Source organism: Megalops cyprinoides, chromosome 6 (assembly GCF_013368585.1).
Source record: "Megalops cyprinoides isolate fMegCyp1 chromosome 6, fMegCyp1.pri, whole genome shotgun sequence".
Classification (NCBI taxonomy): domain Eukaryota; kingdom Metazoa; phylum Chordata; class Actinopteri; order Elopiformes; family Megalopidae; genus Megalops; species Megalops cyprinoides.
In genome coordinates, this window is record NC_050588.1 from 16536284 (window position 1) to 16556176 (window position 19893).

The 19893-nt window shown below is 40.2% G+C and overlaps 1 protein-coding gene across 4 annotated transcripts in view; it reads left to right on the plus strand.

Annotated features, from left to right (window-relative positions):
* The first annotated feature begins 291 nt into the window (after positions 1 to 291).
* LOC118779166 (synaptotagmin-2-like) overlaps positions 292 to 19893 on the plus strand; it is a 51467-nt gene continuing 31865 nt past the window's right edge. For 2 of the 4 annotated variants that reach the window (XM_036531118.1, XM_036531122.1), the window contains exon 1: positions 535 to 790. The gene's annotated coding sequence lies outside the window, so the exon portion shown is untranslated. Of the gene's footprint in view, positions 483 to 534; positions 791 to 19893 lie in introns of those variants that run through there. The other 2 variants (XM_036531120.1, XM_036531121.1) reach the window with 2 other exon arrangements.

Genomic DNA, 19893 nt, shown 5'->3' on the forward strand with positions numbered 1-19893 from the left:
CATTCCCACAGCTCGCTGCACACCGCTGCTGCAGAGACAGGGCGCAGCCCAGTGGAGGAGATCCGTACAGGGCTGCCTGCCTCCACATCCCCCCGAGCCCCTGCATTGCACCGCGCTCTGCGATTGCACGGCCGTTCAATTGATCGGCTCTCTCTCTTACGCTCTCTCTTGCTGCTCTCTCCTCCCTCCTCCCTACTGCCACCCCTCCCCTTCTCCTCTTTGCCGTGGGTACAATTTGCAGAGCTCAGCAATCCTCACCATAAGCACTTAGACTGAAAAAAAAAAAAAAATAAAAAAGATGGAGTCGGGGACAGGGAAGAACCAGCGTAGAAATCTGTGATCTGGCATGAAACAGAAACCCCTCCCAATTAGAAACGAGGACTTTTTTATTGAACAGCAGCGCAACCAATGAGGTTGCAGTGCCGGGAAATACAGCAGTGAAATACCAGAGGGGCTGGTGGGAAGGAAAAACTGCAGTGCATGTGAGTGCATACAGTATGTGTGCTTTTATTCTGCTGATCTAATCAATGTAACAGTTCAGACCCAGGGTGTATGCTTTGGAGTGAGTGCATGTGTGACAGGGCAGAAAGAAAGACAGTCATATACCTGGGATTAAGCAAGAGAAGAGGCTTATCTTCTGCTTCTGGAAGGGTTAGAAAAAAGTACTGAATTTTCCTGAAGTGCAAGAAGCCTTTTTCTCTTTCAAGAGTCTTTGAAACTTGTCCTAAAGTCCCTGTAGGGGTCCTATTATTATTTGCTTTTTCCCTCAGGAGGACTGTCTTTACATACGGTAAGATGCATTTTCTTGACACTTCGGCTGGATGGTACTGTCCTCTGTATAATTGTGGTCATTGTAGTTTCCAGATCCACTCTAAGGGCTACCTTAGTCTGCATCTTCCACTTCCATACATAAAGAATCATGTTGGATGTGTTGCATCATTGTAATGAGGGCAGACAATGATCCTGGGTGTATTTATTTATTTATTTTTCAGTTTGGATGTATGGAGATAATTCAGCTAATAGGAAAGGGTGAGTGGGGTGGTGTGTGTGCCAATGTGAGATGTGGAGCCTGCTCTGTTATTTCTTCAATAGATTTGGATTGTTTTGCAGATATGTGCATATGAAATTGTTCAGCAGTGGCACTCAGGAGGCTAGTCAGGGCTATGTCAGCTATTTTGCTGTAGCCATTTGTCATGATGGCCCAGTTTTAATGGTAGTGGTTAGGTTTAAGTTTATTGAAACTTCAAGTTACATAACAGTTAGAAAAGTGAACAAAAACCCTGCATTGCAAGGTCATGGAGATCTTCAAAAACTGCAGATTAACATCATATAAATACATAACAAAATGATAGTAACCAATCTGATGTAACTGTATGTTTGTAAATGCCTTCAACAAATTGTTTCCTTTCAAGTCTCTTCATTCATAGTCATGGCAAGTGTGTGAAAACTGGTGTGAGGAATGAAATTTATAAATGCAATTGTACATTTGTACAACCACACATTTGTGCATTCTCCATTTTCATTACAATGAGTGAGTTCTGGTGCAGTACAGATGGTCCATTTAAGAGTGGAGAGAGAATAGCAGATGAAGGCAGGCACATTATGAAGTGGGAGGTGACAGATTTGTTTTGGCAGTCATGTATGACAATGCAAACATATCATTGGTCCAACACCCTTGGAAATCCAACATCTGCTGCTAGGATGAGGAAACTGAAACACTTCAGTTTTAAACCTCAGCCCATAACAACAGGATCATGAAGGTCATGTTCTGCACTCTTAACACTTTGGTAGCTGGTCTCTGGAATCTATATTTGTTGGGCCCAAAGGTTAAAGGGGAACTTATATAGTCAAAGTCACCAGGTCTATCATAATTTCAACACACTTATACACCACATAAATAGCTAACATCTCTCAGCTCTAATGAGATACTGTCCATGCTGATTTCCAATCACATCAAATTTCAGTTGTCTTCCTGAATAACTTGGCTGAGGTTTTAATTATGTAATCTTCAAAAATTCCTGCATGTTCAACAGTCCTGGCATTTATAGGTGCTTTTTCTTTCATTTCATTAGTGTAATTTTTCCTAAAGATTTGATGCATCTTGCAGACACTGAAGTTTGCAGTCAGCATTGGAATGTTGACAGCAAATCGATTCATCTTAGTTATAATTAAAGTGAAATATCGGTGTTTGTTGTAAAGCAGGCAGGTAAATCAGCTCTTCATTAATCTCAAGCATAATGGTCGAGGACGGGACATGAAGAAGCATTTAGTTTAGGAGGGGAGAGTTGTCTGGCCACATGCATTGGCATTCATCCGCAGAGAGGAGGTCACTGGAAATGATGGTCAGGCCCTCTGTGAGTGAGATTATTGTAAAATATAACTGCTCTGAAGCCTTTTCTGCTAAATCACTGTAGCAGGGCATGGGGTACATGGGCCTTGGTAGAGAATAGGGGACAATGGAGGGTTTTCTAACCTAGTATAACAGAAGTATGCTTTTAGAATAATGTGGGGGGCATCCACATAATAACCCAGGAGGCTGTGAGGCAATTACTCCATTGTTATTGTGGGCAAAGGTGTTGTTTTTTTGGTGGTTCTTTCTAAAAGGGTAGCCACTACTTCAGCAATGATTTGACTAGGTCAAATGGCAAAATTTTGTGAAGAATGCAGGAAAATATTCATTTTGTTGTTTCATGGGTGTTTTATGGACAGGAAAAAGAGGAGCATGTGAAGCACCAAGTTCTACCATAGAAAGCTACAAAAGGGAGCCCCATCCCATGACAATCCCAACCCCCATGGTCTGAGAGATGTATGTCTTTGAGGAAGGCAGCCTGCTTGATGGATCGTGAAATTGAATCATGTTGTTTTTCATTATTGGGTGTGCTGTTCTAAAATTCCGACATAGACTGGCTTTCAAACTCATTCTCATTTGATTCCATTTGACTCTACATCATGGGAATAAAAGGTAATGATAAAGCACAGATTATGCATTCTGATAATAAAGAATCACTCATTGAAGGAGGTGTGGATGTAAAAACACAAATGAGAAACTCTACCCCCTGGCATGTCTAATGAAGCCATTTTGTGACAAGAGCCAAATGGAAGACAAATATATCATGGCACTTCAGTGAACACAGTGTACCCAGTTTGTTTGCACAAAAATCATCTTTGTTGATTTTTTTTGAGCCACATTTCTTGAAAATGAAAGTGGAAGTCCATGAAGCTGGTTTGTTGATCCATGCCCGGGTACGGTACACAGTGTTCACACTAATCAAAAGAACTGGACTTTGGGGTCAAGTGTACTCAGATCCAGGCCCGGATCCCTGATGTGAAAGCTCCCTAAAACTCTCAGACTTCCATGGTTTTGGTTTTTGGCAGTGTTGTGCAGGGAAAACATGTTGTTATTATTTATCTTTTTATTTTTTCTGAAATATGCTATCTCTAAAGGGTAGAGAGTATGAAACAGACATAATGGGTTTTATCATTTCTTACTGCTTGACTTTAAAGGCTTTGTGTAAACAAAATTAAACTTCACACATTCACAAAAACAGCTTTACAAGGCACCTAAAACAATTCGTTTAACGTTAATCTCAAATTCATTAATTTATAAATTCGTTAATCTAAATTCGTTAATCTAAAATTTCATTTTAAAAGGTGGACCACTCAGTTGGATTATAAAAAGATATTCATTTCAGTAAAATATTGTGAGTTTGAACAGGATTTATTTTTTCATATTATCAGTGCAAACTTGAAAGTGGTGAATTATGTCATTATTCTGGCTTTGAAAAGGAATATAATCATTTATGGGCATAAAGATTTTGGTATCACTGGAAGTGAATTATTAGCCATAGATATGGTGTCCTTCATTTGAAAAAGAAAGTGTTTAATGGTTGACTGGAAACAGAGTGTAGCAAGGAACTGTCAATGAATCAGTCATCTATTGGATGTCAGATTGATGTATCAGGCAGGTTTGTCCTCCTGTCCTGATGAGAGTTTCCACATAACATTTACAACCGATGGAGCCAGCAGGCTGCACACTGAGAAGTCTTATTGCTCTGTACAAATGCAACTCTTTTAATGTCAGGCTAATGACAGCCCCTACTGTGTTTTTGAGATTTCTTTTTTTTAAGTGCATCTGTGGGGAGGACTGCTGTCTGGGCATATTGTAGCATTGTTTTTCCCTTGATCAAAATCATCCAATGATTTATGGATAACAAATTTATGGACCATAACGAAGATGCATATCCTTGGCCTCAGTTAAAATCATGATGGAATTTGACACTGATGGCAACAGAGATTTCCAACCCATTGAAACATATTCATTATTAATTTTGAGAATACATAGAATGATGTTGCCAAGTAGGGTTATGGTAAAAAGAGATATGTTAAACCAGAAAAAAATTGAAGATTGAAAATTGAAGCCAACTATAAATACAGTCCCATTTTGTACTGGATTTGCATGGAATTTCAGTGGGTAGATCTTAATTGAAAGCAGCATTTGCTCACTTAACACTGTGTACGAATGATTGGTGTACGCTGCAGAGCAGCAGATATCCCTGCAATATACTGCACGTAACATACTCTATTAACATGATGATGAAATAACATAAACTTGCACAGTGGCAAAATGAATGAGCCTATGCTACCAATGTGATTAATATGTGTTTACAGCTGTGTATACAAATCTGGATCCATTATTTACACACGATGTTGAGACAAAATAAAGCTTATTTACAGAGCTATTAAAAGCAGTATATTATGACAATGTAATGCTGGTCATGGCAGTAAATTGGCCTGCCTGTGCTGAGCTGTTAGATTCCTTGATGAGGCTGTTTAGCACCTCCCTGGCAGCGTTTTGAGAGCAGCACAGCATGTATGGGCGGCTGCGGCACAGCACCCAGGGAAGCGTGGAGTACTGTAGCTTCCCATTAATGTTCTACAGCCAAGCCTGTGCTCCGAGCCATGATGCAGAGGCAGAGAGGGACAGGGCTGCAGCCCAGACTCAGAGTGCTGCAGTGTACTGCATAACTAACCCAGGGGGAGGGGCTGGAGGAGGAGCTAGGGGATGGCCCATGCGATGGGGGTGGGGGTAAGGCTCTCCGCAAAGCCCATGCTGTGCCATTCTGCAGAGTACAGCAGGAGGAGAGAGAGAGAGAGAGACAGAGAGAGAGAGAGAGAGAGAGAGAGAGAGAGGAAGAAAAGAAGAGGGGGCTGTTTGCTTGCCTACTAAATTTGAATCATTTTGTACCAGGATGAATTTTGCTCCTATGTGAAAAAGGACATTATAGTCTTTTGGTGAGGTACATTTTGGCAAATGAGACAGCGCACCTACACTTTTACATTGATTGCTTGCTGTTGTAATAATTGTAACAATTGTTGTTGCAACAATTACTAAGATGCAGCATTCTCTCGTTTTGAAGCAATTTTATCAATCCGCTGTTTTGGTTCCTGCATTGAATGACTACATAGGCTTTATAAGTGACAAGTGAAGCATGTCATAAGTTGAGCTCACCATCCATCTAAATCTGCAGTATATTTTGCTATATTATATATAGATATATATAACTTATGTTTTTTTTTATAATGTGACCGCATGTGTGTTCTGTTTTTTTTTTTTTTTACCTCAAAATAAATCCTTTTGCATCTAAAATAAATAAATGTCATGGTATCCAGATATACTATATGTCCATACACATGGCTCTATAGGTTTGTTGGCTTCTTTAGGCTTTTTGGGGTGATGTAGGTGGTCTGTCTCCTTTTAAGATCCATTTTTAATTTTTGAACACCCTGAGTTGTGAAGAGGGGAAAAAAACTTGAGCACTGTGGGAGCACGTTATGCAATCAGATGCACTTGTGGTGTGCACTCTGTGCATCAGAGAATCTGCGGTTGTGATGCTTTTTTCCTGCAGGGCAGATAGCTTTGGGGAGAGCACAGAAAACCTCTGGAGGCTTGCACGCTTTGTTTGAATTTTAAGGGGAGAATTAGTGTGCAGCACCGGACCCCTGTCCTGGAGCTGCAGGTTTGTTTTCAGATCAGCACAGGCTGAATGTGAAAGCATAGCAAAGGGTCAGTGCTGAGCAGGTGTACCATCCTCATCAAGATTCTCTATCCTGTCATTTCAAACACCCATCCCCCTCCTGCACAGTGGAAAAGTTGTTTGACCCACACTGTCACCTAGTCAGCACTGCTCCACTTCGGCTCTATCACTGCAGCTCAAAGACAGCACTGCAGTCCACCCTCCCTTGTTTAATATATAGAGCACTCAGAGGAGCTCCATTTTCATATTTCACATCCCAGACACTCTTTCCTTCTTCTGACATTTACTCCTCTAGAATGTCACGAACAGGATGTTTTTGTTCACTGTAATTTATTCTTGTTTACATTGTAACTGTAGAGTCTAAAGAGCACAAAGAATTTGCTGGGATTTTGTAGAAAGTACAAACAAATTATTTGGTTTGAAAACAGGTTCTGAGTTTGTATCCTATCTTTTACAGAATTCAGAGAAAATGGCCACTCTTTCCAGTCTTTTTACATATTTTCCTCTTCCCTGAAGGCCAGGCAAAAATTTGGACTCCACTGATCAATATTATTCCCCAATGTGACAAAACTGAGAACAAAGAAATCAAATGTGTAATGTACAGGTTGCTCTATGTGGGGCCTTGAGCCATGTTGCATCATGTCTGTCTTTCACTGTGTCCATGACTATTGACCATTTACCAACAGACAGTTTCCTCATATTCTTCATATACCAAGTGATTCATCACTGATGGCTTGACCTGAAACACACCTTTATATCCTTGCCATTTAGGAGACTCAACTCACAACAACCTCTGTACTTGTGCAGGGGCGCTAGGGCAGTGCATTTTCCTCACTGTAAGTCCCACAGTGGAAGCGGAATGGAGGGTATGGACATCTGCACTGATGTCCATTCCCAGTGAAAAACTCGCCTGTCTGGAAAATGGGTGTTGCTAGGCATGGCAACTCAAGTTCCCCAGTCAAATAGTTTCCCAGTGGCATAACAGGGTTAGGGTTAGGGTTAGGACTGATGCTGGGTATGGATTGATCTAGGATGGATATTCTAGCTCCCAAAATGAGGAACTTCACACATGATTGCTGCATCTGAATGGTGGTAAACTAATAGCTCCCATTTTTCTGTTACTTTTCCATTTTTCTGTAACAAGGCTCTTGGGTAGTTCCTTATTTAAGATTTTAAAAGGCTGGAAAATGTCCTTTGGTTCAAACGACTGCAGCAGCTGACAGCTCATAGCAGGATGCAGGGCAGTGGTAGGGTGATGGAAGGAAAATGCTTTGATTGGGAAACAAACAAAAAGAAAAGGTGGATGAAATAAGCGAAGCTGCCAGAGGGAGTGCTCCCAAGGGCTGTCAGCCAACAGCTCCTGTTCAACCAATTTGGGCAGCCAAGCTCTCTAAGGACACTGTCTCCGGTTGGTCTCAAAAGCAAGTGCTGTGTTTCCTCAGCTCTTTTCAGGTCCCTTTGCATGACCTCAGCCTGCTGTGGACATGAGCCAAAAAAGAAATGAAGGACAACTGATATTGAACAAAAACATCTGAAAAAGTATGACATTGTCTCCTTTCAGAACATAATAGGCATGCACAAACAAACATGAAACAATGAAATATCTGGAATTTTAGTTTTAGAAATGACAAAACCACAACATGAACAGGAGAGAATTCCGTACATTAGACAGATCTGTCCACAGAGACATACTATATCTGATTTGCAAGACTAAATATACCATGATTGTGATATGCAGCAATGTGCTACTGATGCACACCTGAATCTTTTTTATGTCATAGTGAAAACATTACCATAACAGTTTCCAAATGGCTTACAGTGTGTTGTCTCCCACAGTGATTTCACAGTCTTAATCTGTTGGAATCAATCCAGCCAATACAGACATACCATAATGACTTAGATAATCACATTTGCTGACTGTAGTGATTCATATTCTGCAACTGATTTCAGTGCTTCTGGGAGGTTTGGAAAGGGCATTTCCTTGTCTTACATTGCATTCACTCGCTCTGTGTCACATTGTAGAACCCTGAGTTCCTTACTCATTACAGCAAGGCATGTGGAATCTCTGCTGTAAAATCAATGAATTGAGACAGCTCCTTATTTACTGACATCGATATTTGAATATTCCAGTTTAATTTTACTTTCTGGCCTTGTCCACATCTACAAATAACCAGTCCCCTTCCATGGTGTTCTCTCATTATTTCATCTTCATTATACTACAGAACTTGGAATAATGTCTGAGCACATGCGATATCTAAGTTTAAGGTAAGGTCCTATTCTTAATTCTATCTGGATTGAATCCAATCTTTCCAACGGATCAGACTGGAAGGAATAAAAACAGGTGGAATTGTCATGTAGAGTGTGATCCTGCTGGGTTCCCTTCAAGCGTATCATGCTGAATGCTGATTATTTGATTGTATTATTTTTAAACAAATGTAGCCACCAGTGGGAATTATGGCTATGTCACATGCACACATGGTGCCCCATTTGGTGTGCTGATTCATTCAGGAATCATAAGGCCTGTTTAGCACCAAGCTATACCTGATCACAATCGACTGAGGGAGACACTTTTAGGAAAAGCAACCAGGCAATGACCTAAGGGAACAGAGGACAATTGATGATCTAAGGTCAGTACCTGAAAAGGAATACCCAATCCCTAACCCATTACAAACCAGATCCTGATCCTGCTTAATTTCTTGGGTCAAAACCTTGACCAGATGCTGCACTGAAGCAGTTGGGTCATCTGTAGCATATTGAGCTTCTGAGAATTTTCAAGTTCTCTGTTATGGGGCTAGTTCTGCTTTTCACTTCCCACTCTGTTCAGAAACATTTAGAGACTTTAACAACGTCAAAGGGAGGTTATGAATATTGTATCTGTTCATCTTTCCAAAAACCCTTTAAAGATTATAAAAGAGCACAGCGTCTTTTGACATCCCATCATTGTTGTTGCTTGTTTCTTTTTGCTTTTTTCTGCTTGTATCCTATTGTGCAGTAAATATATTTATTTAAGAAGACTGATATCTATCACAAACAAGGAGGCTGCATTGAGGATATCATTTGCACTTCGGCATTTAAATACAATTATTAATTTATCAATTAATATGTTATGTGTCTGTTCAAACTTGAGAAGTTGCACGGTAACTTTTTAACTTGGACTTTGTTTTGTATATTTGTATATATATTTGTATATATTTTTTATATTTGTTTTGTGTATTTGTATAGCTTACAATTTAGACTTTGTTAAGCATTTAAAAGTATGAGATTTTATAATGATGGCACTTGAATTTACAAACAAGACAGCAAAGTTGCTTTCCTCCATTTACTTATGTTCAAAAGCACTTGAAAAAAAAATGAGGCAAAGCATGGAGTGGAACCAAGGCAGACTCGTTTAATCAGTCACTGAATCCTTGCATTCCTCTTGGCAGGTCTCTTCCCTGGTATTCAGTCAAACTAACCTAGATCTGTTGTGTGGAACACCTGGCTTTCTGAAGTTCAGGGTGAACAGATTAGGCTGTGAATCCTGGCTCCGCCTCTCTCCCGGCACCCCACCCAGACACTCTCCCCACCCGGCTCAAGACAGGCAAGCTATTTCAGGCACCATCAAGAGGGAGAGACCGATGCTCTTCTGTGTGTGAGAGTGGGATGGAAAGAGAAAAAAGAGAGAGAGACAGAGGGAAAGAGAAATAGAGAGAAAGCAAGAGAGAGAGAGAACATCTGGGCCGTATGTTTGGCTGGCCTACTTTATGTGACCTTCGATTGGGTTAGAAAGACACTGCAGAAGAGCTGCACTGTGGGGACAGGGAGCCCATTCTTACAGCTCTCTGTCACACAGTCTCCAGGATGCATCTTACCACATCTTTTCCCCTGAACAACTGCGTCATCTACCCTCAGCTCATCATCTCCTCCTACTCACTCTTTTCAGAGAATATACAATTGTATACACAATCCCTTTCTCTCTCTCTCCCTCCCTCTCTCTCTCTCTCACTCACACACACACACACACATCCAAGATAGTGAAGCTGCTTGTATTATATAAAGCAGCTGAAATTAAGGAAAGAAAAAGGTGTGACCTAATAGCACCACTTCCTATCCCTATAATTGACATCAATAATCATGCTGTTCTCGGCATACCAGCTCTGATTTTCGAACAAGTCTGCTTTAATGTATTAAGTGGCAGTAGACAACATTGAAAGTGACATCTTCAATAGATAGGCCATCAAATTCATTAAATAACATTATTTACTTACTTGTGTAATAGACACTCTAATCCAGGGTGACTTGCACTGTTTTTATTTTTACATATTATCCATATATACAGCTGGATATTTCAAAAGCAACTCACGCCAAGTGCCCTGTTCAAACAGCTGTGCCCCAATCAGGGGAAGAACATACAGTACAGTCAATATGGATGAATCCAAGGGCTGCCCCTATGTGTCCTAGTGAGGTGTTAGTTATCATTGTGATTTGACAGAATCTCCACAAGAATCTCAGCTCATGACTAAGGTGCACCTAACCACTTGAACCTCAGTGACACAAAGTAGTGTCAGTTTTTCAATTGCAGCTGTTTCTATATGCTGTGTCAAAGGTTAGAATGTTAATGTTTTCCAGTAAAGTGGAGTTTGTATGCATGTATTCATTGTAATGTATTCTTGAAATCATATATTTTCCCCTCCTTTCAAGCACAGTACAGGGGTTATTAATGATGAGAGGAGACTGCCTAGCAATACCAATGCCAATGAAAGAAAGTGTGTGGTTTATTATCAATGGGACGTCTTGAAACAACTCCAGAAAAACACAGCATGGTGTGGTAGTTAGAAGCAGGGCATGTGAGCCAGAGATAAATCCAATTAGATAAACATCCAGATTTAGATAAATTATGTACATTTTTGGATAATGGCTTTTGCTAAGCATACAACCTGAATTGGATCTCATTACACTCTTAATTATGTTGACCATTATGGGTATGGGCACAGAAGCCTGTTAGCAAGTTCAGTGAATATTCAGTTTTGTTAGCATGTTAGCTAGTGTGATTAACTAGCAAAACCAGTTCATTGACCAGTCCATGTTATTAGCAATCTAGAAACATTATTATCTAGCTACCAAGCTCTGTCTATTCCAAAACTAATTTTCTAACTACATAAGATAGCTGATGAGAAGCTCATTCCATTTTCAACCTGATTTGTAAGTTAACATTAATTGCTGTCTATCAAATGAGCAATCCTAGTAGTGACTAGGGGTGAATAATCCCAGTAGCTAACTGTCTAAAAATAAAACTAATTAGTAAGTTAGCAACTCAGTCTGTTTTCAACCATGTCTGCAATCCAAATAGCAGGTTAGCTAGATCAGTTGTCAACCTTGTCAGTTAGCTCGAAGCTAAGGACATAGATGGCTAGCTAACAAGGGATTTTCAACCTTTTTGGCCAGCTAGCTTGGTGAGCTTGTGTTCCTTTTTAACAAAGATGATGGGCTGGTATAACTGCCATTGACTGCAAATTGCAAGCTTGGCAGATTTGCACACCTGCAACCACAGTTCTACACTTCAATAGAACCTGATTAAATATGATCATCTGAGTGTTTTATATTAAGAACTAAGACCTATGTTCTGACCGTACCAGCTGTCATGTGTTAACATGCAGGAAAATGCTGCTTTTATATAAACAGTTACAGAAAATGTTTCTTTCCATTTAGATAATATTCCTATATTAGCAATATTGTAAATCTTTTGATTACTAGGTTAGTTTCCTAGCAGAACAGCTAGATGTCAAGTGCAACAGCAATGGTTTTCTGGTATGCCTTTTCTGCTGGCAATAACATTAAATATGTATATTCATATATATATGAATGTTGCTATTGGGTGACTGCAGTATATACCAATGATAATTAAAGGAATTAGAGATACTGGAAGATTAGCAGAGATGTAATGTATTAGGAAAATAGACACAAAGGACAGGAAGAAACAAGGATGAGGTAGAATATAAGGATGAAAGAGCAAAATGGTATGTTGATCCCTTTATTTTGTGACCGTATGAAGTTAAACTGATTCTTCAAATGACGTTGGAGTCAGTCTAGGGGGTCATTGCAGTAATTGAAGTAGAAAACCTCAAGAAGTGCCTAAGTTATGGTACAAAGTTAAGGGGCACACTACACCAAGAAGTAGTGTAGCACATAGCAAACCCGCAAACCTGCCATCTCATTCTACAGTCAGCAGGAACTGATGAAATATGATCTGATGAAGAGTGCTTTATATTCCCATCTCTCACTAAGACTACCAGGCTGGGTGCAGCATACATATAGAATCTGTAGTTTAGTACAGTATGTTCTGAGTGTCTCAGGTGTTGAAATTTAGATCTTCAGATCTTTAGATGTTCATTTAGATCTCTTTCTTACCAATAGTAGATTTCAGGATCTGGAGATACACCTGGACAACTTCTGTGAAAGAAACACGTATTTCTATATATTGATTTGTGCTTCATTCTTAATGTAAGGCTTACACTTTAGAATCATAGATGTTTCTGCAGTGTGATGAATGAGGATTCTTAACTTATTTCCCTGCCATTATTAAACCGACAGAGATTTTGATGAGAGTAGCCTGTCACTTTAAGATCAGGGCAGTAATATCACATTTTTCTGTATCAAAGAAAAATAAAAGCACAAGGCCATGAAACAATCATATGAAAAGAACACAAAGTCGGTGATGATTATTAATCAGGGTGAAAATTATGTAGATGAGCTTGGATTTTGATCATCAGTGAGTGTGCAAAATCCAATGTGCTCACCTTCCTCTTGACCTCCCTGCATTCAGATCATTCAGAGGTCATGCCGTCATTTAGGTTGTAATCGAAAATGACTCCCTTTATTTCAGTTATCCCTTTATTGATCTCCCAGGTAATTATCATAAAACTCTCAGGTCAATGAATATAATCACAGCTAGAGACAAGACATGTAATAAAATGACAAAGGTCCTCTCAAAAAATGCCTGACGTTTCTCTCTTCCAAAAAAGGAGGAATGTTCATTAGAGGGTTGCTGGACACTGTCTTCCCCAGCTGGACTGGCTGTAAATTCCCTGATTCCACTGTGGCTTGTGGGATTGAAAGCCTAAATGAGTCTTAATGCCCTCAATCTTTCAAAGAAAAAGAATCAATACTTTTGTATTGTGGAGATTGCACTATCACTCGTACCATCCCCTGTTATGCCACTACTGTTGTTGGAATACAATGGTTTTCGGTGATGAATAGTTCAGTTGGCCGGGCTGCAATGATTCAGCTCACTTTCAACAGTTTTCAGTTCCCCTTAAAATATTCCCACATCATGAGAGGTCCTTTGGGACAAGTGATCAGTCATTCACCCTAAATTTTTGACTTCACATTTCTTGAAATGGAGCATGATATTTAATTCATATGTTAATTTTGAACATATCCAGCCAACAGTTGTTGAAAACTGAAATGACCACACACACACACACACACACACACACACACACACTAGCTTTCACTCTCAGTAGCAGAGGAAAAGAGATGAGATTATCTGTAAAGTATTTAGCAGCCCTCAGTGATGACACAACGTCCTCTTATCCACCTCCCACTAATGGATTACAAAGCACAGCCAGTCTGTGGTCTGAGCTTCACTTAAAGTATTCTCAAGTAGAAAGATCAGTCCACAGATAGGGGATCCAATTTCAACAGGACCTCAGTCATTGGCTGAAAAGTCTGAAAAAAGCCTTTATCCTTCACTCCATCAGTTCATCTGTCAATGGACTTTAGGGGCTAATAGATGTCAGATAGTTTGCAATGTTTTTTTTTTTTTTCTATTAATGACAGGGAGGTCTTAAATGAGATGCTTACCATGTATTTTCCATGCTCAAACATTGGGTAACAGTGTTTTGTTTTCAGATCAAACAAATACTGAATAAGCAGAATTTTCATTGTCGAATGCACCCCAAGGGACATGTGCATTTTGTAATTTGAAAACACGTTACCTAGTACTTGATTGATTTTACTCCTGAGCCTCCACAACCATTTTGGAACACTGTGTTTAATAAAGGCCGTTGTTTTCTATCTGTATTAAATTCCTACCATCTCTAGAACTGATGGTTTGAATCTCACCTGTTTCAGGTCCTGTTCTGTTAAAGAGGCACATGCAATCATGACCCTCCAGTTAAAACAAGGCAATCTCCATTATCACAGAATTCTCTATTCCCCAAATCAACCTGTCACTTGAGAGATCTGGTCATGTCAGATTTGTATGCACTGTTACATCCTCATTTTAGCCCAATGAGCCCCATCTGCCCTCAGTTAAGGTCACACCTCATATTAATACTGATCCATATGTCAGATAACCCACAAAACCCAAAATCCTAACCCTGCCCCTTTGTAAGCTGGGATATTTTCCAGTATGAAAGTATGATGGAGCTGGAGGGAAGTGGTGGTGGGGGGACAGTGGGGGTGATTGGTCCAGGATGACTCATCATTCTACATAGGGCTTCAGAGGGAACCACGTCACTCACTACAGTAAATTTGAGCAGGTATGGCTATTTGCCCCATACTCAGCTGGTGTGGAGGCCCAGGCAAGATTACAGTGAAATCTTATCTCCATTTTTCCAGCTACATGAGGAGACTGTGTTTTCTGCACCCATGAAAAAGAAAACATGAAGTCTCCCAGCCACCCCAGTATGAAATTCTTTCTCTTGTTGCTTTCTGAAAAATATAATTTTCAAAAGCAATAGGATCAAGTCTTTTCCAAGTCTGTCAGTAGTATATGTGTTATTTACAGTATATGTCAGTAGTCTATGTGTTATATCTCTTTACCATGGGGATGTGGATGTCAATAACCTCAATTTTGGATGAGAGTGTAAAACGAGTGAGAGAAAGGAAATGCTTTGCTACACTGTTTTTTTTGTAAATCAGCTTGCCCAAAGTGCTACAAGAATGTCCTCATTCATACACTTTCTTCTTCTTTTTGCCCTCTGCCCTGCACATTCTGCATTTGAGAGGAGAATTGATAGAGAGGATTCTTTCTGCTGACCGTGACAGACACCCCACTGTAAGCAATCTGCCACAACGGAAATCTCCCCCCACTCCCCAGACTGGTGTCCCGCCCACGCTAGTCACAGATGGACATGAAGCTCACAGAAGTTACTGTGAAGTCTGTTTGGGGTACTGATATAGCAGTATCAATGCAGTAAAGCAATCGGTGGCCTGTGACATAAGATGCTGTGAATGCGCACGTGTATTTTTTGAATTTGTCAATAAGTTGTTTTATTATTCAAATACTCCTTTTTTAATGTTCAATTTAATAACCGTAGACTAAATGCTATAGCTAGTCTCAAAGACCTAGAGCAGAGCTTTTATGTTAATCACAGTGTAGTGTGCACATTTACACTATGAACTGACACTTTCAGCACATACTGCAATATTCTGAATAGTATATTTAGTGGCAGTATATCTTGCCAAAGCTATGATAACTCAATATTCTCCATAAACCAGAATGTGGAAACAATCTATTTTATTTTAACATGTACTACCTGAAAGACCTCCCCCACCTTACTGCATAACCCTAAAAGACAGTTAACTCCACCAATATTACATGAACATCATCTCAGCTTCCTTGCTGTCAGCCTCAGATGGCACTATGCATCCCTACAAGACTTCCACTTAATGTCCTCACTGATTTCTGCCGAACATTGTTATCATCCTCCCTTAAAGCTCCTGTCTGATCCATGCCCACACATTGCCCTTGGTTTCATTGAACAGATCTCTCACATTTTATGCTTCAGGAGATGACTATTTGCATAAAAGTGGCAGTGGTATACCTATAGCAAGACTGGTGTGTGTGCGTGTGTGCATGTGTGTGTGTGTTTGTGTGTGTGTCAGAGAGAGAGAGAGACAGAGAGCCTGTGCATGCATGCATATGCATGTGTGTATGCAAATGCGTATGTGTGAGTACAGTGTAGTGTGTGCACAGCAGGTTGGCCGGGCTGTGTGAGCGCGCTCAGTGCTCACTCGCCTCATATCTGCACATTAAACCCCTGCAATGCAGCACTGCTGCAGGAGCTCAAAGGAAGCATTCCTTTCCTCTCCCTCTGTGTTATACTCCAGGAGGATGAAACATGACCCTGAATCACAAATTCACACAAAGCCCACTTTACTGGGCAGCTTTGCCTCCCCCACAACATCATTTGTAATCAATTCTTTGTGCCTTGAGCGCAGAACTCATGAGGGCTGGGTCAGCCGTATGGAGATGAAAAATTGGAGCACACCTTGCTCTCGGTTTGGTCAAGTGATTCTCTTTCATCGTACATGGCCTGGGAAGCATGCAGTGGGGGAACAGGCTTCCCACAATGCATTTGAAATCTAGAGGGGATCAATAATTCAGAAACCACTGCAGCCACTGCACAGTGACCTTGTTGGAATGACTTCTTGAGTACTTTTAAATCCACAGAGTGAGCCGGTAAAATCACTTCACACACAGTCTGATTTTTCAGAGGGGATTTTAATGAATATTCCGAATAGCCATTTCCATGTAGTCCCTAAAGAATTAGCAGCACCTGTGTTTACAAGCATAGTAATACTACAAATTGTAGCATCTGCAGTTTCTAGCATTCTCCCCGGCTTGACCTCTCCTTCACCAGATCTCCTTTTCATGTCCACCTCTCCTGTCATAATGTTATCCTGTTTTTGATGTGCTTTTTATATTTGGTCTCTACCTCCCCAAGCTGTCACTAAACCACATGTATACAGGATTATAGACTAGGCAAGGGCAAAAAGAAGTTGCACAGGTCAAACTAATTAATTAAGGGAACCAAAGATTTTTTGTTTTCGTATTTTTAAGGAGCTGCTGTTGCACAGAATATACTCTATGTTAAATATATGTATATGTTATTTATAACTTTTATCATATAATTAATTTTATGTTCATACTTGGCATAGTGGTAATGAGTGGGGCTTGTAAACAAAAAGACTTCCTGCCAGGGCACTACTGTTTCCCCTTGAGCCAGGTACTTAAGCTAAAATTGCCTCAGTAGGTGTCCAGCTGTATAAATGGATAATATGTAAAATTGTAACCTATGTAATTCACTCTGGATAAGTGCTATTGCTAAATGTCAATAATGTAATGTAATTTCAGTACCACAACACTAGGTTTAGTAATTTAGTGACTGAGCTACAAGAGAATAGTTTCAATAAAAGCTACAAGGAATATCATAGGATCATCTTATGACAGTGTCTTTGTGTAGCTGCTTATGAATATTGATGTATTGCCCATGAAGGTGTTGTGAAGTGCTTATAAAAGCTGTATTTAATTCCTAATTAGGAATCCTACTTAATGAAAGTAGTACCAATAATATGAATCTGATGGACATTAAGGTGGAGCTCATTTCATAGGTATGGACATGTTTGTGGGGTCATGGCACAGATAATTGTGTAATGTCCTCTGTTGCTCCATAACCTGAGGTATTTGGAACACATGTACATTCAGAGGTCCTTCACTCTCAGGAGGTAAATTAGATGACACTGTTTTTACACCTTTCCTGAGCGCCACTGGCAACCGTAAAAGTGACTATGGCACTTTAGCAGGTGATATCTTCAATCACCTCCCTTCTGTGTGACACAGGCTTAGCAGGGCTTTGGGGCCTCATATTTCACAGTGAACTCCACTCAGAGCTATTCTCTCAGTGTTGGGCAAAGTCACCAAAACCCTGCAGGTGCCTCGGGACGCGGGCTGACACCATGGCAGGAATGGAAGGGGGGAGCATGCTGGGGGAAAGGTGTCATTCGGAAGGTACAGTGACAAACAGAGAGAAGAGTCATGAATAAGACAGAAGCCCTGAGCTCTCACATTTCCTGCAGGAAAAAAAAATGGGTTAGCTTTTCCTGTTGACTGCTTTTTGTGACACAACCAATAAAACTATGGAGATTTTTTTTTAAATGGCAGCAAGAAGCAGACTTGAACTTAAGCATTTTCTCAGCCATTGAATTGTCAACTGAAAAGTGTTTTAAAATATCTGGCGGACATTTTCTAAAAAAGTATGCTGTGATAGCATGGTCACATTGGCGTGCCTCTGTGTAACTCATGCTATATCTCAGCAGGGCCCATACAGGGACAGCAGGGGTGTCCCAAAATTGTCATAATCCAAAAACTCCTCCTGAACTGAAAGTGGGCTCAGTGAACAGAATTAGCCGGATGAGAGTTCTTGCCTTGCCTTGGTGAGCCTATCATAACTCTTGGTTTGCCTGTGTGGACCATAGTTCCAAATGTGTAGCAGCTCTGTTACATTTGTAACTACTGGAAGGATTGATGCTCATTACACTGTGAGAGGGGTGAATCAGCTGGCCAACTGAAAGGACAATGTATGGGGCATCAGATTTCCGTGCTGAAATTAATGAAATTTGTATCCATTAAATGATATAGTTATGTAAGGAAACCGAATAGCGTAACGTATTGATTTTTGATTTAGTATGCATGAGCAACTTAACTGATCTTATTATTTTGTAATACATTTTGATTTTTTGTTTTATCGTCAACATCGCGCAGATGTTTGTTATTAAAATTCAACTAAAAGTCATGACACTTGATCAGCTTTAGCCTCTTGTGTGTGTAATGGTGACATGGAGCAGGACTGCCATTCTGGTTCTGTGGTTAAAAGGGACTAGCCAGTTTATGGTGTTGCATGGATCTGTTACACTGAGCATACTTAACCAGCACATGAAGGCTTATCACTATTGGATAGACTATCAGCTTGGGGTTCTATCGGTGTCATTATGACCACATTCCCACATTGTCTCTTACATTGTAAAACACTGATGTCATGGTGAATTATAACACCAAACAGTAATGGGTTTGCAAAACATGGGGTTGGTCAATGTGCTCAGATTCATTCTGTTACTGAGCTGACATCGGTCCGTGATATTTTTCCCAGCAGGGCCAGAGTAAGTGAGGCGTACGGCCTCACTCCCCACACAACATCAGCACTGTGCCGACATGTTGATTATCTCTGTGGTCATTCTGGTGGACTTGAACAGCTCTGCCCTGTGACAGATTTGCTGTACTTGAATAAGTGTTTTTGTCTAGATACTGTCAACATTAGAATAATTAACCTGGTAGGGATTGTCCTGATTGTTTTCATTGCATATATTATCACATTTTCATAATGTAATATCAAGTTTCAGTGTTATGGCTTATGCTGAGTCATCAATAATGGCCCAAGTTTTTAACAATGTAAGACCAATGAGAATAAGCTATAAAGAAGAAAGAAACAAAGAAACAATAATAAGCTACAAGAGTGGCTTATACTGAAAGAAAGAAAATGAATGTCACCCCATCGATTGTCAGTGAACCACCAGGCCCCCCCACAAACCCCTGCCCTCCTGGTCCCAGTGTGATCTGGGGGTACAGGAAAGGGCAGACGCAGAGTAAGATTACCATCTCACCTGGAGTACCAGCAGAGCAGGGGCTCCAAGCCACACCACCCAGAAGTCGTTTTCGCTTAATTTAATTATGCGCAAAAGATTAGCTCTAATCGGCAGAATTAAAAGCTTGCATCAGAGTTTCATTACAACACTCATCCGATTACAAATCTGCTTCCAAATACTCTGCTCCTATCAGAACCAACACAACAGCTGCTGGAGGAGGGATGCTCAAACAGCAGAGCCATATATATATGTATATATATATATATATCAGTTAATAAATTAATCAAATTATATTCAATTCACATATTCTATTTCCCTATTCTGAATTCTCTACAGTATCTTACAATTAAGTTGATTTGAACATGATGAATATCTTACTGTCAATTAAAATGAACCACAAAATAGGCTTGACACATGAATTCTCTTGATGTTTTGTAGATAGACAGACAGC